The following is a 21,122-nucleotide window of genomic DNA, read 5'->3' as shown; positions in this document are numbered from 1 at the left end:
GCCGATTACTCTGGGAGGTGACTGCAATACCAGGCCAACTCGTGGCAAGAGCGGTGCAAGCACCTAACATCTCACCTAGTTGCAAAAATCAGTTTAATATCGAAGTACCCACATGGGGTACGTATCAGATATTAAGCTGATAAGAACAGATACTACACTTTGATCTTAGCCAAAAGCCGAGAAGCGATACTCAAATGTTTCCGAGTTTCCAAAGCCTATAAATCCTATGTCTTACTCAGACACGGTGTTTTAATTTTAAAACAAGCTACACAAATTTTGCAAATGTATATACAAAAAGCACACGAAACACGAGATCTTGCTTTGCTTTAATTACCCAACAGCATGAAACGATTTCTGCATGACAAAACTGGTGTGAAAATAAAAAAAGCGGCTTGTGAAATACGGCAAGTCGCAATAAAAGGGAGAATGCATTTTTAAACGTATGTCATACGTATACGTATTCGTATTTAATCTTAATCGAACAAAACAACATGACAATTTTAATTCATTCTATGTCCGACGAACGCAGATTTCAAAGCCTTGAAAATTTCATTGATCACAAAATAAATTCAACGCTTTTTCACAATCAGCACGGACTTTTCACTCTGTCGTTTAAATAAAAAACACACAAACAGTTCATCTGTTCTATTTTTTAAAGGAATTAACCGGTACAGCTATGTTTAAATTAATTTTAAAAGGAGGAAAAAACTTACCGGCCGACTGTAGTTTCCATCGTTTGCCCTCGTTCTGAGGCGACGTCGCTATTAACGATGATTGAAACAGTAGAAGGGGACGTAATTCTTTTCCCCGCGTTTTTCCGTAACGCTAAAAATTTATATAGAGTTTGTTTTAAAGGAACGAGAATACATTATTACACTGACATATGCTGTTATGAATACAAGCGAGAGAGAGAAAGAGAAAAAAAAAAACCCATCACATTATTAGAAAAGAAAAAAATACTTTTCAGAGAACAGACATAAACAAATAAAATAATATGCGATTTATTTTACATGCGCGAGAAGTAGAATTAATTTACAACAATGAGTAAAACTATACAATACATAACATAAAATAATATAGAAAAAGTATTAGAGAATATTTTACTGGGGCTGTTTCTCAGACTATAGAAGGAGCTATTTTCTATTTTAATTTTCTCCCCGAAATGGGGAGTGAGCCGATCCTGGAGGTACTGCAATACCAGGCCAACTCGTGGCAAGAGCGGTGCAAGCACCTAACATCTCACCTAGTTGCAAAAATCAGTTTAATATCGAAGTACCCACATGGGGTACGTATCAGATATTAAGCTGATAAGAACAGATACTACACTTTGATCTTAGCCAAAAGGCCGAGAAGCGATACTCAAATGTTTCCGAGTTTCCAAAGCCTATAAATCCTATGTCTTACTCAGACACGGTGTTTTAATTTTAAAACAAGCTACACAAATTTTGCAAATGTATATACAAAAAGCACACGAAACACGAGATCTTGCTTTGCTTTAATTACCCAACAGCATGAAACGATTTCTGCATGACAAAACTGGTGTGAAAATAAAAAAGCGGCTTGTGAAATACGGCAAGTCGCAATAAAAGGGAGAATGCATTTTTAAACGTATGTCATACGTATACGTATTCGTATTTAATCTTAATCGAACAAAACAACATGACAATTTTAATTCATTCTATGTCCGACGAACGCAGATTTCAAAGCCTTGAAAATTTCATTGATCACAAAATAAATTCAACGCTTTTTCACAATCAGCACGGACTTTTCACTCTGTCGTTTAAATAAAAAACACACAAACAGTTCATCTGTTCTATTTTTTAAAGGAATTAACCGGTACAGCTATGTTTAAATTAATTTTAAAAGGAGGAAAAAACTTACCGGCCGACTGTAGTTTCCATCGTTTGCCCTCGTTCTGAGGCGACGTCGCTATTAACGATGATTGAAACAGTAGAAGGGGACGTAATTCTTTTCCCCGCGTTTTTCCGTAACGCTAAAAATTTATATAGAGTTTGTTTTAAAGGAACGAGAATACATTATTACACTGACATATGCTGTTATGAATACAAGCGAGAGAGAGAAAGAGAAAAAAAAAAACCCATCACATTATTAGAAAAGAAAAAAATACTTTTCAGAGAACAGACATAAACAAATAAAATAATATGCGATTTATTTTACATGCGCGAGAAGTAGAATTAATTTACAACAATGAGTAAAACTATACAATACATAACATAAAATAATATAGAAAAAGTATTAGAGAATATTTTACTGGGGCTGTTTCTCAGACTATAGAAGGAGCTATTTTTCTATTTTAATTTTCTCCCCGAAATGGGGAGTGAGCCGATCCTGGAGGTACTGCAATACCAGGCCAACTCGTGGCAAGAGCGGTGCAAGCACCTAACATCTCACCTAGTTGCAAAAATCAGTTTAATATCGAAGTACCCACATGGGGTACGTATCAGATATTAAGCTGATAAGAACAGATACTACACTTTGATCTTAGCCAAAAGGCCGAGAAGCGATACTCAAATGTTTCCGAGTTTCCAAAGCCTATAAATCCTATGTCTTACTCAGACACGGTGTTTTAATTTTAAAACAAGCTACACAAATTTTGCAAATGTATATACAAAAAGCACACGAAACACGAGATCTTGCTTTGCTTTAATTACCCAACAGCATGAAACGATTTCTGCATGACAAAACTGGTGTGAAAATAAAAAAAGCGGCTTGTGAAATACGGCAAGTCGCAATAAAAGGGAGAATGCATTTTTAAACGTATGTCATACGTATACGTATTCGTATTTAATCTTAATCGAACAAAACAACATGACAATTTTAATTCATTCTATGTCCGACGAACGCAGATTTCAAAGCCTTGAAAATTTCATTGATCACAAAATAAATTCAACGCTTTTTCACAATCAGCACGGACTTTTCACTCTGTCGTTTAAATAAAAAACACACAAACAGTTCATCTGTTCTATTTTTTAAAGGAATTAACCGGTACAGCTATGTTTAAATTAATTTTAAAAGGAGGAAAAAACTTACCGGCCGACTGTAGTTTCCATCGTTTGCCCTCGTTCTGAGGCGACGTCGCTATTAACGATGATTGAAACAGTAGAAGGGGACGTAATTCTTTTCCCCGCGTTTTTCCGTAACGCTAAAAATTTATATAGAGTTTGTTTTAAAGGAACGAGAATACATTATTACACTGACATATGCTGTTATGAATACAAGCGAGAGAGAGAAAGAGAAAAAAAAAAACCCATCACATTATTAGAAAAGAAAAAAATACTTTTCAGAGAACAGACATAAACAAATAAAATAATATGCGATTTATTTTACATGCGCGAGAAGTAGAATTAATTTACAACAATGAGTAAAACTATACAATACATAACATAAAATAATATAGAAAAAGTATTAGAGAATATTTTACTGGGGCTGTTTCTCAGACTATAGAAGGAGCTATTTTTCTATTTTAATTTTCTCCCCGAAATGGGGAGTGAGCCGATCCTGGAGGTACTGCAATACCAGGCCAACTCGTGGCAAGAGCGGTGCAAGCACCTAACATCTCACCTAGTTGCAAAAATCAGTTTAATATCGAAGTACCCACATGGGGTACGTATCAGATATTAAGCTGATAAGAACAGATACTACACTTTGATCTTAGCCAAAAGGCCGAGAAGCGATACTCAAATGTTTCCGAGTTTCCAAAGCCTATAAATCCTATGTCTTACTCAGACACGGTGTTTTAATTTTAAAACAAGCTACACAAATTTTGCAAATGTATATACAAAAAGCACACGAAACACGAGATCTTGCTTTGCTTTAATTACCCAACAGCATGAAACGATTTCTGCATGACAAAACTGGTGTGAAAATAAAAAAAGCGGCTTGTGAAATACGGCAAGTCGCAATAAAAGGGAGAATGCATTTTTAAACGTATGTCATACGTATACGTATTCGTATTTAATCTTAATCGAACAAAACAACATGACAATTTTAATTCATTCTATGTCCGACGAACGCAGATTTCAAAGCCTTGAAAATTTCATTGATCACAAAATAAATTCAACGCTTTTTCACAATCAGCACGGACTTTTCACTCTGTCGTTTAAATAAAAAACACACAAACAGTTCATCTGTTCTATTTTTTAAAGGAATTAACCGGTACAGCTATGTTTAAATTAATTTTAAAAGGAGGAAAAAACTTACCGGCCGACTGTAGTTTCCATCGTTTGCCCTCGTTCTGAGGCGACGTCGCTATTAACGATGATTGAAACAGTAGAAGGGGACGTAATTCTTTTCCCCGCGTTTTTCCGTAACGCTAAAAATTTATATAGAGTTTGTTTTAAAGGAACGAGAATACATTATTACACTGACATATGCTGTTATGAATACAAGCGAGAGAGAGAAAGAGAAAAAAAAAAACCCATCACATTATTAGAAAAGAAAAAAATACTTTTCAGAGAACAGACATAAACAAATAAAATAATATGCGATTTATTTTACATGCGCGAGAAGTAGAATTAATTTACAACAATGAGTAAAACTATACAATACATAACATAAAATAATATAGAAAAAGTATTAGAGAATATTTTACTGGGGCTGTTTCTCAGACTATAGAAGGAGCTATTTTTCTATTTTAATTTTCTCCCCGAAATGGGGAGTGAGCCGATCCTGGAGGTACTGCAATACCAGGCCAACTCGTGGCAAGAGCGGTGCAAGCACCTAACATCTCACCTAGTTGCAAAAATCAGTTTAATATCGAAGTACCCACATGGGGTACGTATCAGATATTAAGCTGATAAGAACAGATACTACACTTTGATCTTAGCCAAAAGGCCGAGAAGCGATACTCAAATGTTTCCGAGTTTCCAAAGCCTATAAATCCTATGTCTTACTCAGACACGGTGTTTTAATTTTAAAACAAGCTACACAAATTTTGCAAATGTATATACAAAAAGCACACGAAACACGAGATCTTGCTTTGCTTTAATTACCCAACAGCATGAAACGATTTCTGCATGACAAAACTGGTGTGAAAATAAAAAAAGCGGCTTGTGAAATACGGCAAGTCGCAATAAAAGGGAGAATGCATTTTTAAACGTATGTCATACGTATACGTATTCGTATTTAATCTTAATCGAACAAAACAACATGACAATTTTAATTCATTCTATGTCCGACGAACGCAGATTTCAAAGCCTTGAAAATTTCATTGATCACAAAATAAATTCAACGCTTTTTCACAATCAGCACGGACTTTTCACTCTGTCGTTTAAATAAAAAACACACAAACAGTTCATCTGTTCTATTTTTTAAAGGAATTAACCGGTACAGCTATGTTTAAATTAATTTTAAAAGGAGGAAAAAACTTACCGGCCGACTGTAGTTTCCATCGTTTGCCCTCGTTCTGAGGCGACGTCGCTATTAACGATGATTGAAACAGTAGAAGGGGACGTAATTCTTTTCCCCGCGTTTTTCCGTAACGCTAAAAATTTATATAGAGTTTGTTTTAAAGGAACGAGAATACATTATTACACTGACATATGCTGTTATGAATACAAGCGAGAGAGAGAAAGAGAAAAAAAAAAACCCATCACATTATTAGAAAAGAAAAAAATACTTTTCAGAGAACAGACATAAACAAATAAAATAATATGCGATTTATTTTACATGCGCGAGAAGTAGAATTAATTTACAACAATGAGTAAAACTATACAATACATAACATAAAATAATATAGAAAAAGTATTAGAGAATATTTTACTGGGGCTGTTTCTCAGACTATAGAAGGAGCTATTTTTCTATTTTAATTTTCTCCCCGAAATGGGGAGTGAGCCGATCCTGGAGGTACTGCAATACCAGGCCAACTCGTGGCAAGAGCGGTGCAAGCACCTAACATCTCACCTAGTTGCAAAAATCAGTTTAATATCGAAGTACCCACATGGGGTACGTATCAGATATTAAGCTGATAAGAACAGATACTACACTTTGATCTTAGCCAAAAGGCCGAGAAGCGATACTCAAATGTTTCCGAGTTTCCAAAGCCTATAAATCCTATGTCTTACTCAGACACGGTGTTTTAATTTTAAAACAAGCTACACAAATTTTGCAAATGTATATACAAAAAGCACACGAAACACGAGATCTTGCTTTGCTTTAATTACCCAACAGCATGAAACGATTTCTGCATGACAAAACTGGTGTGAAAATAAAAAAAGCGGCTTGTGAAATACGGCAAGTCGCAATAAAAGGGAGAATGCATTTTTAAACGTATGTCATACGTATACGTATTCGTATTTAATCTTAATCGAACAAAACAACATGACAATTTTAATTCATTCTATGTCCGACGAACGCAGATTTCAAAGCCTTGAAAATTTCATTGATCACAAAATAAATTCAACGCTTTTTCACAATCAGCACGGACTTTTCACTCTGTCGTTTAAATAAAAAACACACAAACAGTTCATCTGTTCTATTTTTTAAAGGAATTAACCGGTACAGCTATGTTTAAATTAATTTTAAAAGGAGGAAAAAACTTACCGGCCGACTGTAGTTTCCATCGTTTGCCCTCGTTCTGAGGCGACGTCGCTATTAACGATGATTGAAACAGTAGAAGGGGACGTAATTCTTTTCCCCGCGTTTTTCCGTAACGCTAAAAATTTATATAGAGTTTGTTTTAAAGGAACGAGAATACATTATTACACTGACATATGCTGTTATGAATACAAGCGAGAGAGAGAAAGAGAAAAAAAAAAACCCATCACATTATTAGAAAAGAAAAAAATACTTTTCAGAGAACAGACATAAACAAATAAAATAATATGCGATTTATTTTACATGCGCGAGAAGTAGAATTAATTTACAACAATGAGTAAAACTATACAATACATAACATAAAATAATATAGAAAAAGTATTAGAGAATATTTTACTGGGGCTGTTTCTCAGACTATAGAAGGAGCTATTTTTCTATTTTAATTTTCTCCCCGAAATGGGGAGTGAGCCGATCCTGGAGGTACTGCAATACCAGGCCAACTCGTGGCAAGAGCGGTGCAAGCACCTAACATCTCACCTAGTTGCAAAAATCAGTTTAATATCGAAGTACCCACATGGGGTACGTATCAGATATTAAGCTGATAAGAACAGATACTACACTTTGATCTTAGCCAAAAGGCCGAGAAGCGATACTCAAATGTTTCCGAGTTTCCAAAGCCTATAAATCCTATGTCTTACTCAGACACGGTGTTTTAATTTTAAAACAAGCTACACAAATTTTGCAAATGTATATACAAAAAGCACACGAAACACGAGATCTTGCTTTGCTTTAATTACCCAACAGCATGAAACGATTTCTGCATGACAAAACTGGTGTGAAAATAAAAAAAGCGGCTTGTGAAATACGGCAAGTCGCAATAAAAGGGAGAATGCATTTTTAAACGTATGTCATACGTATACGTATTCGTATTTAATCTTAATCGAACAAAACAACATGACAATTTTAATTCATTCTATGTCCGACGAACGCAGATTTCAAAGCCTTGAAAATTTCATTGATCACAAAATAAATTCAACGCTTTTTCACAATCAGCACGGACTTTTCACTCTGTCGTTTAAATAAAAAACACACAAACAGTTCATCTGTTCTATTTTTTAAAGGAATTAACCGGTACAGCTATGTTTAAATTAATTTTAAAAGGAGGAAAAAACTTACCGGCCGACTGTAGTTTCCATCGTTTGCCCTCGTTCTGAGGCGACGTCGCTATTAACGATGATTGAAACAGTAGAAGGGGACGTAATTCTTTTCCCCGCGTTTTTCCGTAACGACGCTAAAAATTTATATAGAGTTTGTTTTAAAGGAACGAGAATACATTATTACACTGACATATGCTGTTATGAATACAAGCGAGAGAGAGAAAGAGAAAAAAAAAAACCCATCACATTATTAGAAAAGAAAAAAATACTTTTCAGAGAACAGACATAAACAAATAAAATAATATGCGATTTATTTTACATGCGCGAGAAGTAGAATTAATTTACAACAATGAGTAAAACTATACAATACATAACATAAAATAATATAGAAAAAGTATTAGAGAATATTTTACTGGGGCTGTTTCTCAGACTATAGAAGGAGCTATTTTTCTATTTTAATTTTCTCCCCGAAATGGGGAGTGAGCCGATCCTGGAGGTACTGCAATACCAGGCCAACTCGTGGCAAGAGCGGTGCAAGCACCTAACATCTCACCTAGTTGCAAAAATCAGTTTAATATCGAAGTACCCACATGGGGTACGTATCAGATATTAAGCTGATAAGAACAGATACTACACTTTGATCTTAGCCAAAAGGCCGAGAAGCGATACTCAAATGTTTCCGAGTTTCCAAAGCCTATAAATCCTATGTCTTACTCAGACACGGTGTTTTAATTTTAAAACAAGCTACACAAATTTTGCAAATGTATATACAAAAAGCACACGAAACACGAGATCTTGCTTTGCTTTAATTACCCAACAGCATGAAACGATTTCTGCATGACAAAACTGGTGTGAAAATAAAAAAAGCGGCTTGTGAAATACGGCAAGTCGCAATAAAAGGGAGAATGCATTTTTAAACGTATGTCATACGTATACGTATTCGTATTTAATCTTAATCGAACAAAACAACATGACAATTTTAATTCATTCTATGTCCGACGAACGCAGATTTCAAAGCCTTGAAAATTTCATTGATCACAAAATAAATTCAACGCTTTTTCACAATCAGCACGGACTTTTCACTCTGTCGTTTAAATAAAAAACACACAAACAGTTCATCTGTTCTATTTTTTAAAGGAATTAACCGGTACAGCTATGTTTAAATTAATTTTAAAAGGAGGAAAAAACTTACCGGCCGACTGTAGTTTCCATCGTTTGCCCTCGTTCTGAGGCGACGTCGCTATTAACGATGATTGAAACAGTAGAAGGGGACGTAATTCTTTTCCCCGCGTTTTTCCGTAACGCTAAAAATTTATATAGAGTTTGTTTTAAAGGAACGAGAATACATTATTACACTGACATATGCTGTTATGAATACAAGCGAGAGAGAGAAAGAGAAAAAAAAAAACCCATCACATTATTAGAAAAGAAAAAAATACTTTTCAGAGAACAGACATAAACAAATAAAATAATATGCGATTTATTTTACATGCGCGAGAAGTAGAATTAATTTACAACAATGAGTAAAACTATACAATACATAACATAAAATAATATAGAAAAAGTATTAGAGAATATTTTACTGGGGCTGTTTCTCAGACTATAGAAGGAGCTATTTTTCTATTTTAATTTTCTCCCCGAAATGGGGAGTGAGCCGATCCTGGAGGTACTGCAATACCAGGCCAACTCGTGGCAAGAGCGGTGCAAGCACCTAACATCTCACCTAGTTGCAAAAATCAGTTTAATATCGAAGTACCCACATGGGGTACGTATCAGATATTAAGCTGATAAGAACAGATACTACACTTTGATCTTAGCCAAAAGGCCGAGAAGCGATACTCAAATGTTTCCGAGTTTCCAAAGCCTATAAATCCTATGTCTTACTCAGACACGGTGTTTTAATTTTAAAACAAGCTACACAAATTTTGCAAATGTATATACAAAAAGCACACGAAACACGAGATCTTGCTTTGCTTTAATTACCCAACAGCATGAAACGATTTCTGCATGACAAAACTGGTGTGAAAATAAAAAAAGCGGCTTGTGAAATACGGCAAGTCGCAATAAAAGGGAGAATGCATTTTTAAACGTATGTCATACGTATACGTATTCGTATTTAATCTTAATCGAACAAAACAACATGACAATTTTAATTCATTCTATGTCCGACGAACGCAGATTTCAAAGCCTTGAAAATTTCATTGATCACAAAATAAATTCAACGCTTTTTCACAATCAGCACGGACTTTTCACTCTGTCGTTTAAATAAAAAACACACAAACAGTTCATCTGTTCTATTTTTTAAAGGAATTAACCGGTACAGCTATGTTTAAATTAATTTTAAAAGGAGGAAAAAACTTACCGGCCGACTGTAGTTTCCATCGTTTGCCCTCGTTCTGAGGCGACGTCGCTATTAACGATGATTGAAACAGTAGAAGGGGACGTAATTCTTTTCCCCGCGTTTTTCCGTAACGCTAAAAATTTATATAGAGTTTGTTTTAAAGGAACGAGAATACATTATTACACTGACATATGCTGTTATGAATACAAGCGAGAGAGAGAAAGAGAAAAAAAAAAACCCATCACATTATTAGAAAAGAAAAAAATACTTTTCAGAGAACAGACATAAACAAATAAAATAATATGCGATTTATTTTACATGCGCGAGAAGTAGAATTAATTTACAACAATGAGTAAAACTATACAATACATAACATAAAATAATATAGAAAAAGTATTAGAGAATATTTTACTGGGGCTGTTTCTCAGACTATAGAAGGAGCTATTTTTCTATTTTAATTTTCTCCCCGAAATGGGGAGTGAGCCGATCCTGGAGGTACTGCAATACCAGGCCAACTCGTGGCAAGAGCGGTGCAAGCACCTAACATCTCACCTAGTTGCAAAAATCAGTTTAATATCGAAGTACCCACATGGGGTACGTATCAGATATTAAGCTGATAAGAACAGATACTACACTTTGATCTTAGCCAAAAGGCCGAGAAGCGATACTCAAATGTTTCCGAGTTTCCAAAGCCTATAAATCCTATGTCTTACTCAGACACGGTGTTTTAATTTTAAAACAAGCTACACAAATTTTGCAAATGTATATACAAAAAGCACACGAAACACGAGATCTTGCTTTGCTTTAATTACCCAACAGCATGAAACGATTTCTGCATGACAAAACTGGTGTGAAAATAAAAAAAGCGGCTTGTGAAATACGGCAAGTCGCAATAAAAGGGAGAATGCATTTTTAAACGTATGTCATACGTATACGTATTCGTATTTAATCTTAATCGAACAAAACAACATGACAATTTTAATTCATTCTATGTCCGACGAACGCAGATTTCAAAGCCTTGAAAATTTCATTGATCACAAAATAAATTCAACGCTTTTTCACAATCAGCACGGACTTTTCACTCTGTCGTTTAAATAAAAAACACACAAACAGTTCATCTGTTCTATTTTTTAAAGGAATTAACCGGTACAGCTATGTTTAAATTAATTTTAAAAGGAGGAAAAAACTTACCGGCCGACTGTAGTTTCCATCGTTTGCCCTCGTTCTGAGGCGACGTCGCTATTAACGATGATTGAAACAGTAGAAGGGGACGTAATTCTTTTCCCCGCGTTTTTCCGTAACGCTAAAAATTTATATAGAGTTTGTTTTAAAGGAACGAGAATACATTATTACACTGACATATGCTGTTATGAATACAAGCGAGAGAGAGAAAGAGAAAAAAAAAAACCCATCACATTATTAGAAAAGAAAAAAATACTTTTCAGAGAACAGACATAAACAAATAAAATAATATGCGATTTATTTTACATGCGCGAGAAGTAGAATTAATTTACAACAATGAGTAAAACTATACAATACATAACATAAAATAATATAGAAAAAGTATTAGAGAATATTTTACTGGGGCTGTTTCTCAGACTATAGAAGGAGCTATTTTTCTATTTTAATTTTCTCCCCGAAATGGGGAGTGAGCCGATCCTGGAGGTACTGCAATACCAGGCCAACTCGTGGCAAGAGCGGTGCAAGCACCTAACATCTCACCTAGTTGCAAAAATCAGTTTAATATCGAAGTACCCACATGGGGTACGTATCAGATATTAAGCTGATAAGAACAGATACTACACTTTGATCTTAGCCAAAAGGCCGAGAAGCGATACTCAAATGTTTCCGAGTTTCCAAAGCCTATAAATCCTATGTCTTACTCAGACACGGTGTTTTAATTTTAAAACAAGCTACACAAATTTTGCAAATGTATATACAAAAAGCACACGAAACACGAGATCTTGCTTTGCTTTAATTACCCAACAGCATGAAACGATTTCTGCATGACAAAACTGGTGTGAAAATAAAAAAAGCGGCTTGTGAAATACGGCAAGTCGCAATAAAAGGGAGAATGCATTTTTAAACGTATGTCATACGTATACGTATTCGTATTTAATCTTAATCGAACAAAACAACATGACAATTTTAATTCATTCTATGTCCGACGAACGCAGATTTCAAAGCCTTGAAAATTTCATTGATCACAAAATAAATTCAACGCTTTTTCACAATCAGCACGGACTTTTCACTCTGTCGTTTAAATAAAAAACACACAAACAGTTCATCTGTTCTATTTTTTAAAGGAATTAACCGGTACAGCTATGTTTAAATTAATTTTAAAAGGAGGAAAAAACTTACCGGCCGACTGTAGTTTCCATCGTTTGCCCTCGTTCTGAGGCGACGTCGCTATTAACGATGATTGAAACAGTAGAAGGGGACGTAATTCTTTTCCCCGCGTTTTTCCGTAACGCTAAAAATTTATATAGAGTTTGTTTTAAAGGAACGAGAATACATTATTACACTGACATATGCTGTTATGAATACAAGCGAGAGAGAGAAAGAGAAAAAAAAAAACCCATCACATTATTAGAAAAGAAAAAAATACTTTTCAGAGAACAGACATAAACAAATAAAATAATATGCGATTTATTTTACATGCGCGAGAAGTAGAATTAATTTACAACAATGAGTAAAACTATACAATACATAACATAAAATAATATAGAAAAAGTATTAGAGAATATTTTACTGGGGCTGTTTCTCAGACTATAGAAGGAGCTATTTTTCTATTTTAATTTTCTCCCCGAAATGGGGAGTGAGCCGATCCTGGAGGTACTGCAATACCAGGCCAACTCGTGGCAAGAGCGGTGCAAGCACCTAACATCTCACCTAGTTGCAAAAATCAGTTTAATATCGAAGTACCCACATGGGGTACGTATCAGATATTAAGCTGATAAGAACAGATACTACACTTTGATCTTAGCCAAAAGGCCGAGAAGCGATACTCAAATGTTTCCGAGTTTCCAAAGCCTATAAATCCTATGTCTTACTCAGACACGGTGTTTTAATTTTAAAACAAGCTACACAAATTTTGCAAATGTATATACAAAAAGCACACGAAACACGAGATCTTGCTTTGCTTTAATTACCCAACAGCATGAAACGATTTCTGCATGACAAAACTGGTGTGAAAATAAAAAAAGCGGCTTGTGAAATACGGCAAGTCGCAATAAAAGGGAGAATGCATTTTTAAACGTATGTCATACGTATACGTATTCGTATTTAATCTTAATCGAACAAAACAACATGACAATTTTAATTCATTCTATGTCCGACGAACGCAGATTTCAAAGCCTTGAAAATTTCATTGATCACAAAATAAATTCAACGCTTTTTCACAATCAGCACGGACTTTTCACTCTGTCGTTTAAATAAAAAACACACAAACAGTTCATCTGTTCTATTTTTTAAAGGAATTAACCGGTACAGCTATGTTTAAATTAATTTTAAAAGGAGGAAAAAACTTACCGGCCGACTGTAGTTTCCATCGTTTGCCCTCGTTCTGAGGCGACGTCGCTATTAACGATGATTGAAACAGTAGAAGGGGACGTAATTCTTTTCCCCGCGTTTTTCCGTAACGCTAAAAATTTATATAGAGTTTGTTTTAAAGGAACGAGAATACATTATTACACTGACATATGCTGTTATGAATACAAGCGAGAGAGAGAAAGAGAAAAAAAAAAACCCATCACATTATTAGAAAAGAAAAAAATACTTTTCAGAGAACAGACATAAACAAATAAAATAATATGCGATTTATTTTACATGCGCGAGAAGTAGAATTAATTTACAACAATGAGTAAAACTATACAATACATAACATAAAATAATATAGAAAAAGTATTAGAGAATATTTTACTGGGGCTGTTTCTCAGACTATAGAAGGAGCTATTTTTCTATTTTAATTTTCTCCCCGAAATGGGGAGTGAGCCGATCCTGGAGGTACTGCAATACCAGGCCAACTCGTGGCAAGAGCGGTGCAAGCACCTAACATCTCACCTAGTTGCAAAAATCAGTTTAATATCGAAGTACCCACATGGGGTACGTATCAGATATTAAGCTGATAAGAACAGATACTACACTTTGATCTTAGCCAAAAGGCCGAGAAGCGATACTCAAATGTTTCCGAGTTTCCAAAGCCTATAAATCCTATGTCTTACTCAGACACGGTGTTTTAATTTTAAAACAAGCTACACAAATTTTGCAAATGTATATACAAAAAGCACACGAAACACGAGATCTTGCTTTGCTTTAATTACCCAACAGCATGAAACGATTTCTGCATGACAAAACTGGTGTGAAAATAAAAAAAGCGGCTTGTGAAATACGGCAAGTCGCAATAAAAGGGAGAATGCATTTTTAAACGTATGTCATACGTATACGTATTCGTATTTAATCTTAATCGAACAAAACAACATGACAATTTTAATTCATTCTATGTCCGACGAACGCAGATTTCAAAGCCTTGAAAATTTCATTGATCACAAAATAAATTCAACGCTTTTTCACAATCAGCACGGACTTTTCACTCTGTCGTTTAAATAAAAAACACACAAACAGTTCATCTGTTCTATTTTTTAAAGGAATTAACCGGTACAGCTATGTTTAAATTAATTTTAAAAGGAGGAAAAAACTTACCGGCCGACTGTAGTTTCCATCGTTTGCCCTCGTTCTGAGGCGACGTCGCTATTAACGATGATTGAAACAGTAGAAGGGGACGTAATTCTTTTCCCCGCGTTTTTCCGTAACGCTAAAAATTTATATAGAGTTTGTTTTAAAGGAACGAGAATACATTATTACACTGACATATGCTGTTATGAATACAAGCGAGAGAGAGAGAAAGAGAAAAAAAAAAACCCATCACATTATTAGAAAAGAAAAAAATACTTTTCAGAGAACAGACATAAACAAATAAAATAATATGCGATTTATTTTACATGCGCGAGAAGTAGAATTAATTTACAACAATGAGTAAAACTATACAATACATAACATAAAATAATATAGAAAAAGTATTAGAGAATATTTTACTGGGGCTGTTTCTCAGACTATAGAAGGAGCTATTTTTCTATTTTAATTTTCTCCCCGAAATGGGGAGTGAGCCGATCCTGGAGGTACTGCAATACCAGGCCAACTCGTGGCAAGAGCGGTGCAAGCACCTAACATCTCACCTAGTTGCAAAAATCAGTTTAATATCGAAGTACCCACATGGGGTACGTATCAGATATTAAGCTGATAAGAACAGATACTACACTTTGATCTTAGCCAAAAGGCCGAGAAGCGATACTCAAATGTTTCCGAGTTTCCAAAGCCTATAAATCCTATGTCTTACTCAGACACGGTGTTTTAATTTTAAAACAAGCTACACAAATTTTGCAAATGTATATACAAAAAGCACACGAAACACGAGATCTTGCTTTGCTTTAATTACCCAACAGCTTACCCAACAGCATGAAACGATTTCTGCATGACAAAACTGGTGTGAAAATAAAAAAAGCGGCTTGTGAAATACGGCAAGTCGCAATAAAAGGGAGAATGCATTTTTAAACGTATGTCATACGTATACGTATTCGTATTTAATCTTAATCGAACAAAACAACATGACAATTTTAATTCATTCTATGTCCGACGAACGCAGATTTCAAAGCCTTGAAAATTTCATTGATCACAAAATAAATTCAACGCTTTTTCACAATCAGCACGGACTTTTCACTCTGTCGTTTAAATAAAAAACACACAAACAGTTCATCTGTTCTATTTTTTAAAGGAATTAACCGGTACAGCTATGTTTAAATTAATTTTAAAAGGAGGAAAAAACTTACCGGCCGACTGTAGTTTCCATCGTTTGCCCTCGTTCTGAGGCGACGTCGCTATTAACGATGATTGAAACAGTAGAAGGGGACGTAATTCTTTTCCCCGCGTTTTTCCGTAACGCTAAAAATTTATATAGAGTTTGTTTTAAAGGAACGAGAATACATTATTACACTGACATATGCTGTTATGAATACAAGCGAGAGAGAGAAAGAGAAAAAAAAAAACCCATCACATTATTAGAAAAGAAAAAAATACTTTTCAGAGAACAGACATAAACAAATAAAATAATATGCGATTTATTTTACATGCGCGAGAAGTAGAATTAATTTACAACAATGAGTAAAACTATACAATACATAACATAAAATAATATAGAAAAAGTATTAGAGAATATTTTACTGGGGCTGTTTCTCAGACTATAGAAGGAGCTATTTTTCTATTTTAATTTTCTCCCCGAAATGGGGAGTGAGCCGATCCTGGAGGTACTGCAATACCAGGCCAACTCGTGGCAAGAGCGGTGCAAGCACCTAACATCTCACCTAGTTGCAAAAATCAGTTTAATATCGAAGTACCCACATGGGGTACGTATCAGATATTAAGCTGATAAGAACAGATACTACACTTTGATCTTAGCCAAAAGGCCGAGAAGCGATACTCAAATGTTTCCGAGTTTCCAAAGCCTATAAATCCTATGTCTTACTCAGACACGGTGTTTTAATTTTAAAACAAGCTACACAAATTTTGCAAATGTATATACAAAAAGCACACGAAACACGAGATCTTGCTTTGCTTTAATTACCCAACAGCATGAAACGATTTCTGCATGACAAAACTGGTGTGAAAATAAAAAAAGCGGCTTGTGAAATACGGCAAGTCGCAATAAAAGGGAGAATGCATTTTTAAACGTATGTCATACGTATACGTATTCGTATTTAATCTTAATCGAACAAAACAACATGACAATTTTAATTCATTCTATGTCCGACGAACGCAGATTTCAAAGCCTTGAAAATTTCATTGATCACAAAATAAATTCAACGCTTTTTCACAATCAGCACGGACTTTTCACTCTGTCGTTTAAATAAAAAACACACAAACAGTTCATCTGTTCTATTTTTTAAAGGAATTAACCGGTACAGCTATGTTTAAATTAATTTTAAAAGGAGGAAAAAACTTACCGGCCGACTGTAGTTTCCATCGTTTGCCCTCGTTCTGAGGCGACGTCGCTATTAACGATGATTGAAACAGTAGAAGGGGACGTAATTCTTTTCCCCGCGTTTTTCCGTAACGCTAAAAATTTATATAGAGTTTGTTTTAAAGGAACGAGAATACATTATTACACTGACATATGCTGTTATGAATACAAGCGAGAGAGAGAAAGAGAAAAAAAAAAACCCATCACATTATTAGAAAAGAAAAAAATACTTTTCAGAGAACAGACATAAACAAATAAAATAATATGCGATTTATTTTACATGCGCGAGAAGTAGAATTAATTTACAACAATGAGTAAAACTATACAATACATAACATAAAATAATATAGAAAAAGTATTAGAGAATATTTTACTGGGGCTGTTTCTCAGACTATAGAAGGAGCTATTTTTCTATTTTAATTTTCTCCCCGAAATGGGGAGTGAGCCGATCCTGGAGGTACTGCAATACCAGGCCAACTCGTGGCAAGAGCGGTGCAAGCACCTAACATCTCACCTAGTTGCAAAAATCAGTTTAATATCGAAGTACCCACATGGGGTACGTATCAGATATTAAGCTGATAAGAACAGATACTACACTTTGATCTTAGCCAAAAGGCCGAGAAGCGATACTCAAATGTTTCCGAGTTTCCAAAGCCTATAAATCCTATGTCTTACTCAGACACGGTGTTTTAATTTTAAAACAAGCTACACAAATTTTGCAAATGTATATACAAAAAGCACACGAAACACGAGATCTTGCTTTGCTTTAATTACCCAACAGCATGAAACGATTTCTGCATGACAAAACTGGTGTGAAAATAAAAAAAGCGGCTTGTGAAATACGGCAAGTCGCAATAAAAGGGAGAATGCATTTTTAAACGTATGTCATACGTATACGTATTCGTATTTAATCTTAATCGAACAAAACAACATGACAATTTTAATTCATTCTATGTCCGACGAACGCAGATTTCAAAGCCTTGAAAATTTCATTGATCACAAAATAAATTCAACGCTTTTTCACAATCAGCACGGACTTTTCACTCTGTCGTTTAAATAAAAAACACACAAACAGTTCATCTGTTCTATTTTTTAAAGGAATTAACCGGTACAGCTATGTTTAAATTAATTTTAAAAGGAGGAAAAAACTTACCGGCCGACTGTAGTTTCCATCGTTTGCCCTCGTTCTGAGGCGACGTCGCTATTAACGATGATTGAAACAGTAGAAGGGGACGTAATTCTTTTCCCCGCGTTTTTCCGTAACGCTAAAAATTTATATAGAGTTTGTTTTAAAGGAACGAGAATACATTATTACACTGACATATGCTGTTATGAATACAAGCGAGAGAGAGAAAGAGAAAAAAAAAAACCCATCACATTATTAGAAAAGAAAAAAATACTTTTCAGAGAACAGACATAAACAAATAAAATAATATGCGATTTATTTTACATGCGCGAGAAGTAGAATTAATTTACAACAATGAGTAAAACTATACAATACATAACATAAAATAATATAGAAAAAGTATTAGAGAATATTTTACTGGGGCTGTTTCTCAGACTATAGAAGGAGCTATTTTTCTATTTTAATTTTCTCCCCGAAATGGGGAGTGAGCCGATCCTGGAGGTACTGCAATACCAGGCCAACTCGTGGCAAGAGCGGTGCAAGCACCTAACATCTCACCTAGTTGCAAAAATCAGTTTAATATCGAAGTACCCACATGGGGTACGTATCAGATATTAAGCTGATAAGAACAGATACTACACTTTGATCTTAGCCAAAAGGCCGAGAAGCGATACTCAATGTTTCCGAGTTTCCAAAGCCTATAAATCCTATGTCTTACTCAGACACGGTGTTTTAATTTTAAAACAAGCTACACAAATTTTGCAAATGTATATACAAAAAGCACACGAAACACGAGATCTTGCTTTGCTTTAATTACCCAACAGCATGAAACGATTTCTGCATGACAAAACTGGTGTGAAAATAAAAAAAGCGGCTTGTGAAATACGGCAAGTCGCAATAAAAGGGAGAATGCATTTTTAAACGTATGTCATACGTATACGTATTCGTATTTAATCTTAATCGAACAAAACAACATGACAATTTTAATTCATTCTATGTCCGACGAACGCAGATTTCAAAGCCTTGAAAATTTCATTGATCACAAAATAAATTCAACGCTTTTTCACAATCAGCACGGACTTTTCACTCTGTCGTTTAAATAAAAAACACACAAACAGTTCATCTGTTCTATTTTTTAAAGGAATTAACCGGTACAGCTATGTTTAAATTAATTTTAAAAGGAGGAAAAAACTTACCGGCCGACTGTAGTTTCCATCGTTTGCCCTCGTTCTGAGGCGACGTCGCTATTAACGATGATTGAAACAGTAGAAGGGGACGTAATTCTTTTCCCCGCGTTTTTCCGTAACGCTAAAAATTTATATAGAGTTTGTTTTAAAGGAACGAGAATACATTATTACACTGACATATGCTGTTATGAATACAAGCGAGAGAGAGAAAGAGAAAAAAAAAAACCCATCACATTATTAGAAAAGAAAAAAATACTTTTCAGAGAACAGACATAAACAAATAAAATAATATGCGATTTATTTTACATGCGCGAGAAGTAGAATTAATTTACAACAATGAGTAAAACTATACAATACATAACATAAAATAATATAGAAAAAGTATTAGAGAATATTTTACTGGGGCTGTTTCTCAGACTATAGAAGGAGCTATTTTTCTATTTTAATTTTCTCCCCGAAATGGGGAGTGAGCCGATCCTGGAGGTACTGCAATACCAGGCCAACTCGTGGCAAGAGCGGTGCAAGCACCTAACATCTCACCTAGTTGCAAAAATCAGTTTAATATCGAAGTACCCACATGGGGTACGTATCAGATATTAAGCTGATAAGAACAGATACTACACTTTGATCTTAGCCAAAAGGCCGAGAAGCGATACTCAAATGTTTCCGAGTTTCCAAAGCCTATAAATCCTATGTCTTACTCAGACACGGTGTTTTAATTTTAAAACAAGCTACACAAATTTTGCAAATGTATATACAAAAAGCACACGAAACACGAGATCTTGCTTTGCTTTAATTACCCAACAGCATGAAACGATTTCTGCATGACAAAACTGGTGTGAAAATAAAAAAAGCGGCTTGTGAAATACGGCAAGTCGCAATAAAAGGGAGAATGCATTTTTAAACGTATGTCATACGTATACGTATTCGTATTTAATCTTAATCGAACAAAACAACATGACAATTTTAATTCATTCTATGTCCGACGAACGCAGATTTCAAAGCCTTGAAAATTTCATTGATCACAAAATAAATTCAACGCTTTTTCACAATCAGCACGGACTTTTCACTCTGTCGTTTAAATAAAAAACACACAAACAGTTCATCTGTTCTATTTTTTAAAGGAATTAACCGGTACAGCTATGTTTAAATTAATTTTAAAAGGAGGAAAAAACTTACCGGCCGACTGTAGTTTCCATCGTTTGCCCTCGTTCTGAGGCGACGTCGCTATTAACGATGATTGAAACAGTAGAAGGGGACGTAATTCTTTTCCCCGCGTTTTTCCGTAACGCTAAAAATTTATATAGAGTTTGTTTTAAAGGAACGAGAATACATTATTACACTGACATATGCTGTTATGAATACAAGCGAGAGAGAGAAAGAGAAAAAAAAAAACCCATCACATTATTAGAAAAGAAAAAAATACTTTTCAGAGAACAGACATAAACAAATAAAATAATATGCGATTTATTTTACATGCGCGAGAAGTAGAATTAATTTACAACAATGAGTAAAACTATACAATACATAACATAAAATAATATAGAAAAAGTATTAGAGAATATTTTACTGGGGCTGTTTCTCAGACTATAGAAGGAGCTATTTTTCTATTTTAATTTTCTCCCCGAAATGGGGAGTGAGCCGATCCTGGAGGTACTGCAATACCAGGCCAACTCGTGGCAAG

The 21,122-nt window shown here is 34.8% G+C and overlaps 18 non-coding genes across 18 annotated transcripts; all 18 read right to left on the bottom strand.

Moving 5' to 3' along the window:
- On the bottom strand, positions 1-188 carry LOC134703397 (U2 spliceosomal RNA; the record flags this gene model as incomplete). The annotated part of the gene is made up of 1 exon (XR_010104969.1): positions 1-188. It is a non-coding gene; the product is annotated as a U2 spliceosomal RNA (small nuclear RNA).
- Positions 189-1,164: 976 nt separating this feature from the next.
- On the bottom strand, positions 1,165-1,357 carry LOC134703396 (U2 spliceosomal RNA). The gene has a single exon (XR_010104968.1). It is a non-coding gene; the product is annotated as a U2 spliceosomal RNA (small nuclear RNA).
- A 976-nt stretch (positions 1,358-2,333) lies between these two features.
- On the bottom strand, positions 2,334-2,526 carry LOC134703394 (U2 spliceosomal RNA). Its single transcript, XR_010104967.1, has one exon. It is a non-coding gene; the product is annotated as a U2 spliceosomal RNA (small nuclear RNA).
- Positions 2,527-3,503: 977 nt separating this feature from the next.
- LOC134703392 (U2 spliceosomal RNA) lies at positions 3,504-3,696 on the bottom strand. Its single transcript, XR_010104965.1, has one exon. It is a non-coding gene; the product is annotated as a U2 spliceosomal RNA (small nuclear RNA).
- Positions 3,697-4,673: 977 nt separating this feature from the next.
- Positions 4,674-4,866, bottom strand: LOC134703391 (U2 spliceosomal RNA). The gene has a single exon (XR_010104964.1). It is a non-coding gene; the product is annotated as a U2 spliceosomal RNA (small nuclear RNA).
- Positions 4,867-5,843: 977 nt separating this feature from the next.
- LOC134703390 (U2 spliceosomal RNA) lies at positions 5,844-6,036 on the bottom strand. The gene has a single exon (XR_010104963.1). It is a non-coding gene; the product is annotated as a U2 spliceosomal RNA (small nuclear RNA).
- A 977-nt stretch (positions 6,037-7,013) lies between these two features.
- LOC134703389 (U2 spliceosomal RNA) lies at positions 7,014-7,206 on the bottom strand. The gene has a single exon (XR_010104962.1). It is a non-coding gene; the product is annotated as a U2 spliceosomal RNA (small nuclear RNA).
- Positions 7,207-8,186: 980 nt separating this feature from the next.
- LOC134703388 (U2 spliceosomal RNA) lies at positions 8,187-8,379 on the bottom strand. Its single transcript, XR_010104961.1, has one exon. It is a non-coding gene; the product is annotated as a U2 spliceosomal RNA (small nuclear RNA).
- A 977-nt stretch (positions 8,380-9,356) lies between these two features.
- LOC134703387 (U2 spliceosomal RNA) lies at positions 9,357-9,549 on the bottom strand. Its single transcript, XR_010104960.1, has one exon. It is a non-coding gene; the product is annotated as a U2 spliceosomal RNA (small nuclear RNA).
- A 977-nt stretch (positions 9,550-10,526) lies between these two features.
- LOC134703386 (U2 spliceosomal RNA) lies at positions 10,527-10,719 on the bottom strand. The gene has a single exon (XR_010104959.1). It is a non-coding gene; the product is annotated as a U2 spliceosomal RNA (small nuclear RNA).
- Positions 10,720-11,696: 977 nt separating this feature from the next.
- LOC134703385 (U2 spliceosomal RNA) lies at positions 11,697-11,889 on the bottom strand. The gene has a single exon (XR_010104958.1). It is a non-coding gene; the product is annotated as a U2 spliceosomal RNA (small nuclear RNA).
- Positions 11,890-12,866: 977 nt separating this feature from the next.
- Positions 12,867-13,059, bottom strand: LOC134703383 (U2 spliceosomal RNA). The gene has a single exon (XR_010104957.1). It is a non-coding gene; the product is annotated as a U2 spliceosomal RNA (small nuclear RNA).
- Positions 13,060-14,036: 977 nt separating this feature from the next.
- On the bottom strand, positions 14,037-14,229 carry LOC134703382 (U2 spliceosomal RNA). The gene has a single exon (XR_010104956.1). It is a non-coding gene; the product is annotated as a U2 spliceosomal RNA (small nuclear RNA).
- Positions 14,230-15,208: 979 nt separating this feature from the next.
- Positions 15,209-15,401, bottom strand: LOC134703400 (U2 spliceosomal RNA). Its single transcript, XR_010104972.1, has one exon. It is a non-coding gene; the product is annotated as a U2 spliceosomal RNA (small nuclear RNA).
- A 989-nt stretch (positions 15,402-16,390) lies between these two features.
- On the bottom strand, positions 16,391-16,583 carry LOC134703399 (U2 spliceosomal RNA). The gene has a single exon (XR_010104971.1). It is a non-coding gene; the product is annotated as a U2 spliceosomal RNA (small nuclear RNA).
- A 977-nt stretch (positions 16,584-17,560) lies between these two features.
- LOC134703398 (U2 spliceosomal RNA) lies at positions 17,561-17,753 on the bottom strand. Its single transcript, XR_010104970.1, has one exon. It is a non-coding gene; the product is annotated as a U2 spliceosomal RNA (small nuclear RNA).
- Positions 17,754-18,730: 977 nt separating this feature from the next.
- Positions 18,731-18,923, bottom strand: LOC134703393 (U2 spliceosomal RNA). The gene has a single exon (XR_010104966.1). It is a non-coding gene; the product is annotated as a U2 spliceosomal RNA (small nuclear RNA).
- A 976-nt stretch (positions 18,924-19,899) lies between these two features.
- LOC134703381 (U2 spliceosomal RNA) lies at positions 19,900-20,092 on the bottom strand. Its single transcript, XR_010104955.1, has one exon. It is a non-coding gene; the product is annotated as a U2 spliceosomal RNA (small nuclear RNA).
- Between the last annotated feature and the right edge of the window lie 1,030 nt (positions 20,093-21,122).

This window comes from Mytilus trossulus, unplaced genomic scaffold (genome assembly GCF_036588685.1).
Source record: "Mytilus trossulus isolate FHL-02 unplaced genomic scaffold, PNRI_Mtr1.1.1.hap1 h1tg001017l__unscaffolded, whole genome shotgun sequence".
In the NCBI taxonomy this organism is placed as follows: domain Eukaryota; kingdom Metazoa; phylum Mollusca; class Bivalvia; order Mytilida; family Mytilidae; genus Mytilus; species Mytilus trossulus.
The sequence above is the reverse complement of the archived record's forward strand: the minus strand, read 5'-3'. Positions and strand labels throughout refer to the sequence as shown.